This window comes from Peromyscus leucopus, chromosome 11, assembly GCF_004664715.2.
Source record: "Peromyscus leucopus breed LL Stock chromosome 11, UCI_PerLeu_2.1, whole genome shotgun sequence".
NCBI lineage: Eukaryota > Metazoa > Chordata > Mammalia > Rodentia > Cricetidae > Peromyscus > Peromyscus leucopus.
Window position 1 is genome coordinate 41169979 of NC_051072.1, and position 9798 is coordinate 41179776.

Below are 9798 nucleotides of genomic sequence, written 5' to 3' on the forward strand. Positions count from 1 at the left end.
TTGGACAGTAAGATTGTTCCTGATCTGGTACATGACAAGTTAGAGCTGGAAAGGACCAGTGCTACATCTAATCTAAGTCCCTGCTTCTTAGACATCCCATAGATATAGCCATGGGAGATGTAAAACACAAGACTGAACACCTAGAAAAACTATCCCTGGAAAAAAAAAAAAAAAAAAAAAAAAAAAAAAAACAACAACAACCAGAAAAAACCCACCATTTGGTAAATGTACAAAAACATAGAAAAGATTTGTATGGTGTCTTTATATAAATGTCATGCTAATCTTCTCTGTTTCGTTCCAAATTTAGTATGCATGCCATTAGGCAATCTCAAGAATAATTGAAACCTAAGGTATTGCAATAGAAAACAGTGAAGTTCATCACATAGCAATGGCAAGTGTTGCTTTGGGAAACTCTTGGTAGTTACATGTATGTATGTATCCTTGTGTGGGTCATGGCAGAAATGGACTTTGCAGTGTGGACCGTGTTAGCAAAGCCACTCATTGGGAAGCCCCTAGTGCAATGGATAAAGCATTGCCGTCCAACTCCAAATACTTACTGTCAGTCTCTGTTCTGCAAACAACCTCCTGTACGATGTTGGCCAAGGACTCAACCCTTGCTCTCCTCCTTCCTTCTGCCTCACATGGTGTTCCATTTTTTTTTTTTATTTTTATTTTTTTTTATAAATCTTTCAAAGAAGTAGGTTAGACTAGATTATCTTTGAGATTCCTTCCTCTAAGAGTCGACCATGCTGGTGATTCTTTTTTTGGTACAATTAAACACTAACGTCTTCCAAATGGGAAGGGGCGGGGGCGGGGGAGGGGGGAGGTGGTGGAGCAGGAGTGTCGAGGGTAGGTACCCCAGATAGAAACTCGAACACGGAATAGCCGAAATCATACGAAACAAGTGTCCACCTACGCGCGTGACGCTGCGCGCGAATACAGATAAGCTGAGGCTAAAGGCGCGTAGCGGCGAGAGGCTTCCGAGCCTGCACTAGACAAGAGAATAAGATGAAGTTCCAGAGGAACTTGATGACTGATTCGTGCGCATACTTACCCCCGCTCTGAACCGCCCCACACTAATTAACACAAGACAGCGCCGACTACGGAAACGAGTACTAGGCATGTACAACACGCGTTATCCTCACACTTTACACACTCATCTATATTAGGTCCCTTGATCCTAAGCATCAGCTATTGTACCCGTACCGATCTCCCTGCTATCGTCATCGAGTATATCTCCCGCCAATACGATGATCGATTTCTTATGAAACAGCGCTAACATATCAGCACTCGCCACTACTGACTGCTCGGCGAGGCCTCTTACTGAGCCCTTTAAGCACGGCCGAGCGGCTCTCGAACAATGGTCCGGCGATCGAACAGATCTTGTCACTAGATTACCAGACATCGCCTAGGTCTACCCCTGCATAGACCGAACGCCCGCAGCTACTTACCATAGATGTACATCTATCGGGGTACTCCCGGCAGATAGACATCTAGAGCCTCAGTCGCCATACCTCTGGGCTATGAATCTCGCACAACCAACTATATCCCCGGTTGCAACGATGGATAGATCCGCCTGATAATAGACGTAATACGGGTGCTCAACAAAGAGTCAGGAGGACAGGAGAGCCAAATATCTATTAAACGGCACTGACCGACCGAGGATCCGGGGATGCGACGCAGTAGTTGACAAGGAGGGCGGAGGAGGACCAGGAGAGAGGAGCCCAGGAAGCGACAGGAGGGGGGACGAAGACAGCGCAGGGGAGCGAGAGGACAGTATGGGGGCAGAACAGGGAGAGGCGGGCAGAGGAGAGCCGGACAAGATGCAAGGGAGCGAGGCAGAGGGGGGTAACCGCAGGAGGACACGGAGGGAGGGGACAGAGGCCAGGAGCGGGGGAGCAGGGAGCGGAGCATGGGAGGCGAGGATAGCGACAGGAGGGGAGAGCGACAGGAGGGGCAGGAGGACAGGAAGGGGCGGAGATGGAGGACAGGAGGGGAGGATGAGACAGGACCCGGGGGGATGGAGGACAGGATAGGAGAGGGGCAAAGACAGCGAGCGGGCAGGGAGGACAGGAGGGCGGTTCAGAGGGACCAGGAGGCGGGGGGCAGAGGACAGGAGGGAGAGGACAGGAGGGGGAAGCACGAGGGGTGCGGGGGCAAAGAGACAGGAGGGGGCAGAGGAGCAGGAGGGGGGGCAGAAGGACAGGAGGGGCAGCCCGAGGGACGGAGGGGAGAGACAGGAGGGGAGTTTATGGCAGAGCGGGGTCTGGGGGCAAAGGACAGGGGAGGGGGGCAGGAGGACAGGGAGGGGGGGGCAGCTGAGACGACAGGTAGGGGACAGGAGCCCAGCGAGGACAGCTGAGGGGGGAGAGGACAGGGGAGGGGGCGAGAGGAACCAGGCCGAGGGGAGAGGGGACAGGAGAGGAGGGGAGAGGAACAGCGAGGTGGGAGAGGACAGAGAGGGGGAGGACAGGAGGAGAGAGCGAGGACAGCGAGGGGGGAGGGAAGACGCAGGAGGGGGCAGAGGACAGGAGGGGCTTGAGGGACAGTGACAGATGAAAAGAGAAAGCAAAAGATATAAGATAACTCAATGGGACAATTTTGAGCTCAAATTAGAGGATGACAGAAAATGGTGGAATGGAAGGCTTCAGGGCTTCTTTCTCAGGGACAGTCTTCTTCTGGAGGCCCTGCCTCCTCAGCAACAGAACACCTCCAACACCTATACTCCACCCTCAACTGATGCTCTGGCATCTCGATGAGATTATTCCGCAGTCTAAATGCAGTGCCGCGCACACTCTCTCCCCCTTACTGGACAGGCGTTATTCCTTGCAGCTGCCTCCAAAAAGATAGGCACTAGCCAGGTGCAGTCACCTGACTTTCCCTGAAGCAGCTGCTGCCCCTGTGCTCCTGCCTGCGGCTTGCCGTCCTAATGGTGGCACCCCAAGACGCTGCTGCCACAAGGGTGTGAGTGATGATCTGCTTAAATCCAAGCTGGAGCCTGTGGATGGCAGTAGAGGTGAGGCGTGCCAAGCACATGCACCTGGTACCACACTTGGCGCCGCGAGGTGCTCGGAAGCAGAGCTTAACGACAAACGTGATATTTTGCAAAGGAAATGCAACTTAGATAGACCAAGTTGAAATTTAGAAACTGTGTGCCTTCTACAGTCGAAGTGGCCCTGGAGTCATAGAAACATTTCTATTGGGGAAATTGGGGGGGGGAATAAAAACCCAGCGAACCCAAAAAAACAGAGAAAGGAACAAGCTTCAGAAAATATGTGATGTGAACTTCTTAGCCTGAGCTCTCCTTTGGTGTAGGTGAGCTCTTAGCTTTTGCAAAGAACAGGGACCTGTTATCACTATTCACTCAAGTGATGGATAAGATGCAAAGTTAATTTCATGGTGGAGAAACACCCGAGAGGCTGCTTGTTTTCTGTTAATATAGAAGACATCTTGACATGAGCACATAGGAAATTGTGTGTGTGTGTGTGTGTGTGTGTGTGTGTGTGTGTGTGTGTGTGTGACACTCGCAGTGCAGTGCAAACCACAAGACTGAACACCTTTATTCAAGAAGGTGTTATTGTGAAACAGGAGAGCTGATAAGTGCATTAAACGCATAAATTATTTATTGATTCTGGGACAGCCTACAACATGACAAGAAATGAAATATATTTGTGCAATATGCTCGCACATGGAGAAATTGAGGGACTGTTTTTATTTTCTTAGGTGGAAACATCATGCCAGAAAACAGTCTGTCTTTGAAGAACAAAAGTACAAAGATGTTCCAACAATTGAAGGTTATAGTTTTGCAGAATTGTTTATTATTCATCGCATTTGGGAACAGGGCATAGAGAAGATAATCATCTTCTCCAGCCTAGATCTCTTTAGCATGCTTCAATTTAACTGCAGCCGCTAGGTAAGACTTAATAAGATGTGTCTGTTGGCCTGCAGAAAAACCTGCTTGATCAGAGCCTTGCATGTCACTATGCAGGTCAGAAGTGGGCTTGGTTGTTGAGCACTGTATTTTTTTTTTTAATTAAATGAATAATTGGAGTCACTTAAGTACTTTTAGAGGGCATTGACTGGCCAGGCAGCACAGAACCTGCCTAAGGTCCAGGTACATTATGGATATCGGCATGGAAAGGTCCGCATTTAAGCTCATAGCCTGTCTTCAGGTGGACTGTGGATGAGACAGTCTGGTGGGAGGGGGGTGGGTCTCACCACAACCCTGGCCAGGCAGGAAGCAATGTTGGACAGAGTTGTCAAGCTCTCTTTTTGTGGATGAGTGGTAAAGTTTTAAGCGGTGAATACCTTCCCAGTCATGGCCCACTGTGACCAAGCTAAACCGATGAGCCTAACGTGGGGAATTTGTCGTAGTAAATTCTTGTTACCCCATTCCCTTTTCAAAAACCGAACAAAATTCAAAACAAAAATATAAAATGAACTCCCAATGAAGTCTCACCAACAGGAAAAACAAAATTCCCAGCCTCTACTAACCGAATGGCCTGCTATTTTTGGCTGTGGGCAGGGTTGGCCAGAGGTTCTTGGGCTGTTGGTCACCGTCACCGCGCATAGCAGTCTGACTGGAATTTTTGTGAGCCGGGAAAGGGCTGGTTATATTTGGCTTCTGGAAGGGAAGTCAGCAAGATAGACCGGCCTAGCTCTGGATCGCAGACTCTGAGCCGGCAGGAGGGGAAGCAGTCACCCCATTTCCAGTTGAGGAAGTGGGTGGAACGACAGCTGAAACCTTTGGCAGGGGTCAGGGGAACACACTACATTGACGGAGGAGATTTTCCACTCAATGAGACAGACTGCCTTTGGCTGACCCGGCCTGGGACTAGGGCCATGGCCCACTGAGCATGACTACCTATGGCACCCATGGGGCAGAAGCCATCAGACCTCTGTTATTCATTTAGCCCATGGTGCTTGATCAAGTCTTCTCCTGGTCCTGCAGTCATGGGAGTTTCCACAACACTATTAGTTACTGATTTTTCTCGCATCCTACTCCTTGTTACTAGAAGATGAGTGCGTTGGCTTTCCTACATACTCCATACAACTTCCATACCCCAAGGACATTGTAAAAGCTCACACATGGGGTAGGTTGCTTGCCCGCTCAAAGCACAGGGTTATGGGTAGATATAAGAACTATAAAAATTTCAGTTGTGTTATAAAAAGAATGGCACTCAAGTCATGATGGGAAAGCAAGGTTATTGTTTATGAATTTACCACTAAAATATGCATTTTGTAATGCTGATTTATTTACAGTTGGAGAAGCCACGTAAGCATACAAAATGGTTCATTAGATATTCATTATATCTCCTTAGCTGTTTTTTTTTTTCATTAGAAGTGCCCATGGTGCCAATGACAAGGTTGGCATTTTCAGGGACAGAATCCATGCTTGAAATTCATCGATTTCTGAGGGGCAGTTTTGGTTTAGGGTATATTGATGATTTTTATAGAAGTGTTTTACCCCATTAAAAAGCTATAACTTAAACTGTGGTACAGGCCAGGCACACATTAGATGAAAAATGGTTTTGTGTAAGAGATTTCAAATTTGTCAGATCTGCATTAAAGAACTGGATTTTGAAATCGGTTCAAAGTTTGGATGAATTCTCCAGGTGGAAAAGACTTTTTTTTTTTTAAATGGATCCCTCGGAAACAGTTTCCCCAGAGTTTTCATTTGAGTACATTGCATTCAAGTGCAGCATTCTAGGAGCAGCTGGTGTGGTGGAGGTTCCTCTGCTACTTTCCGGTTTCCTCTTTTCTGGGAAAAGGGTCCAACTTCCTCATCTGTGACAGAGTGAGACAAGATAACTTGGAGCTTGGATCACTTACAATCATTCATTCATTCACTCACTCATTCATTCAGGTTTCACTACTTATTTATTGAGCTGTGGCACAAAAGCAACAACATGTGAAGCTCAGTCTTTATTTTCTTGCAGACGACATCCTACGAAGGTAAGGACAGTGAATGATGGCGTTATTTCATGAATGAGAAGACACTGTGGCCAGTCAAGGAGAGTGTGGAGATAGTAACTGGTGTGCTCAGTCGAAGCAGCAACCTTGCCTGAGAACGTGGCATTGATGCTGAGGAGAAGCCAGCTAAGAGAACATGTAGAAGAACCTTCCAGGAGGAAGGCCAGCCTAGATAGGAGCAATGCTCTTCCCAAACCCTGATAACTTGCTGACACACCTTCTTGACCAGGAACTGGTGATGGGGCTGGGAAAGGGAAGGGGATGTCCTCACACAGATGGCTTCTCACATTACCAACCCTTACAGACAATGCGCACAGAAGAAACGCAGGAGGAGGACATAACTCCACCCCCAGAAGGAGTTCGTTTGCAAGAACCTTTCACTTTCGAGGGAAACCAAGTCATTGTGCTGTTTGTTTAGGGTCCAAGGAGAAGCCAGATTTGATGATCGAGACTCCTAACACTGATGGCCTGGCAGCTAAGTCTTCTTTCACCTGGCTCTCATTCATGTTCTACCCAGCCCTGTTCTTTCACTTCACACCATCCACCCTAGTCTCCTGGAGACTTCCCACTGGCAGAGAATAGACACATCCCGTGTGTTCTCATGGTTCTTCCTAAGCAATGTCTGGTCCATCCAAATCTTAAGGTCCCTTTGTATCTTCATGGACCATTTCCTGACTTGTCCAACCTTAGTTCTGGGAGGGTTATGTACATCAATACTCTATGCCCCTGACTGCCTTCATGGGTCATCAGCTCAGGGGCATGAAGTCAAGGAAAGATGACATTTCTCTCACTCGGTGCATACACTCAGGTGGGTTCCTACTTCCATCATTAAGAGGCATCTCATGAAGATCCAAGTGTGTTCTGGGTTACTTATAACAATTACAACAGTATCAATTTGATATTGATATTTATTTTCAAGTATTAAAAGTTTTGCCCAAACTAAATTTATAGGACCCAAGTTCACATTTGTCTACTTTAGGGCAGAGTTTGATTTACAACTTGGTTCTCAACCTCATTTCCCTGGCTATTCCAGGGTCTTAGGAATGTTTAGTAAAATTAGAAGGAGAGAGAAGAAAAAAAATATCTCACACTAAGATTTCCATTTAGCTATGGCTGATAGACCACACAATGCCCTTCATTCAAGTGGACTGTCATTGGTCCTTCACTGAGTTTTGCATATTTTTGAAAACCTCAACCAAAGAATAAATACAGAAAATGTCGTATATTTACACAATAGAATATTACCCAGATGTTTTTAAAAAAAATGACATTATGAAATTTGCAGGCAAATGAAATGGAACTAGAAAGAAATAATCTCGAGTGAGGTAACCCAGACCCAGAAAGACAAACATGTATGTGCTCACTTATAAGTGGATATTAGCTGTTAAGTAAAGGATAATTGTGCAACAATCCACAGACCTAGAGAGGCTAAGTAACAAGGAGAGCTCAAGGGGGGAATGCATGAATCTCCCTGGGAAGGGAAATAGAATAGATTTTAGGTAGGTAGAATGGGGGTAGGTAGGGATGGGAATAGGAACGATCAGGATCAGGTGGGGTGAGAAGGGATGGAGGGAGAGAATACAGGGAGAACTGACTAGAATTGGGGGGGCATTTAGGGAGTGCTGTGGAAACCTAGTGAGGTGGAAACTCCTTATGATATATGAGGGTGACCCTAGTGAGGACTCCTAGTAATGGAGGACATGGAGCCTGAACTGGCCATTTTCTGTAACAAGGCAAGGCTTCTAGTGGTGGGACTCAGATACCAACCCAGCCACAAAACCTTCGACCTACAGTTTGTCTTGCCTGCAAGATGTGCTAGGGCAACAGTGGCTCAGAGCTTGTGGGAGTGGCCAATCAATGACTGGCCTAATTTGAAGCCCACACCAGGAGAGGTAGTCCATGCCCTACACTGCCTGGATGACCAGGAGCTGGAGGCTGGAGATACCTAGGACAGAACCAAACATGACTGCCCGCCCCCCAGATCAATGAAATGATTACTAATGGTCTTCTACTCTACTCATAGATAGGTGCCTAGCCCAGTCATCATCAGAGAGGCTTCCTCCTATAGCTGATGGGAATGGATGCAGAGACCCACAACCAACATTAGGGGAAGAGAGAACCCAGAGTGGAGGTCTCCATCAAGTCCCTCCCTTAGAGCTCGGAGCTCAGAGGCCCTCACAGGAGAGGGAGAGGAGCAATTGAAGGAGCCAGGGGGCTAGAGAACGCTGGGAGAGATCAACTAAGCCGGGCTCATGAGGGCTCACAGAGACTGATGTGGCACTCAAGGAGCCTGAGCCTGCATGGGTCTGCACTAGGTCTTCTGAATACATGTTGTTGGCTCGGTGATTTTGTGGGACTCCTGACAGTGGGAGTGGGGGTGTCTCTGCTTCTTCCTCTGCTCTTGGGTCCTTTTCTTCCTACTGGGTTGTCTCATCTCACCTTGATGTGAGGGTTTGTGCCTGGTCTTATTGTATCTTGTTCTGTGTTCACCTGATGTCCCTAGGAGGCCTGCTCTTTTTGGGGCGGGGACATGAGGGAGTGGATCTGAGGGAGAGGGGAGGTGGGGGGGGGACTGGGAAGAGTAGAGGGAGGGGAAACTGCTATTGGGATGTATTGTATGAGAGAAGAATGTAAAAAGAAAGGAAGGAAGGAAGAAAGGAAGGGAGGAGAGAGAGAGAGAGAGAGAGAGAGAGAGAGAGAGAGAGAGAGAGAGAGAGAATGTCTTCCCACTCATGGCTAAGCTTCATGTCATTTCCACCTTATGGTACTCCACCCACCTTGACCTTCTCTCCTTCTCTTCATTTTCAAGGCTTGTGTGTTCCTTCCTACCCCAGAGCCTCTGCATCTTCATTTCCTCAGTCTGGAGACCTCGTCCCTATCCCTCTTTCTACTCACATTTTAAACACCAGTTCAAGCATCAATTCTTTGGAGAATCCTAGTCCAAACTCTCAGCCCAGGGCAGGCCCTAACCCTGCACTCTCACAATCTCTGTAATGAGGACATTAATTGTGTAAATAGTTATTTAACATCTGTGCTCCTCACTTGAATGTGAGTTCCAAGAGGGCTTGATAAATAGATATCTGTAAAAAGACAGAATAAACAGATTTTCCCAATGAGCCCATGAACACTCTGATGTACCGAGTAGATAGCAGATATTTAACTATTATTTATAGAATTGATATGAAGTTGAAGGCAGGAAACTTGTCTAATAATTCCTGTTTTCAAGGTATGAGTAAATATGCAGTAGGAGTGTTTCACACATATGTACCTGTTACCTAAGTGTTTTGAACAACTTCACCAGTGTTAACCCCCCCCCCAAAAAAAAACGAGGAAGTGGCTGGAATGTAGTTCTTACCAGTGCCTATGAATGTTCCCCAGTGTTAGCAAGAGTTTCCACTATCTCTGCAAACACTTGTATCAGTCAAAGTAGGGTACCGGCCTATAATCAGTGGACCTGATGTTCCATAGTCTGGGAGGAACACGACTGTTGGAAGGGAGCAGGATTACACAACCACGTATCTGAAGAACAATGACAATTTCTAATCATTTGCCCCCTTTGTTCCCCTTACTACCCTTGTTCCTCTATCATCCCAACCAATCCAACTCTTGGATTCTCAAATGGGGTCACCATATGTGCCTCCAACCTGACTTGTATGAAGCCTTGTTTTATTAGTCACAATTAGTTGCAGGTGCAAAGACTGAGGGCACAACTAACTGTGTCTGGAATCACCTCCTCACATAGGCAATTAAACACTTGCACACTCAGAATTAGGTTCAAGTGGCTAATTGCACCCGGAAGTAGGTAATTGCAGGTGCAATTAGCTG

The 9798-nt window shown here is 47.1% G+C and overlaps 1 pseudogene; it reads right to left on the reverse strand.

Annotated features, from left to right (window-relative positions):
• Positions 1 to 231: 231 nt before the first annotated feature.
• LOC114704210 lies at positions 232 to 326 on the reverse strand (annotated as a pseudogene).
• Between the last annotated feature and the right edge of the window lie 9472 nt (positions 327 to 9798).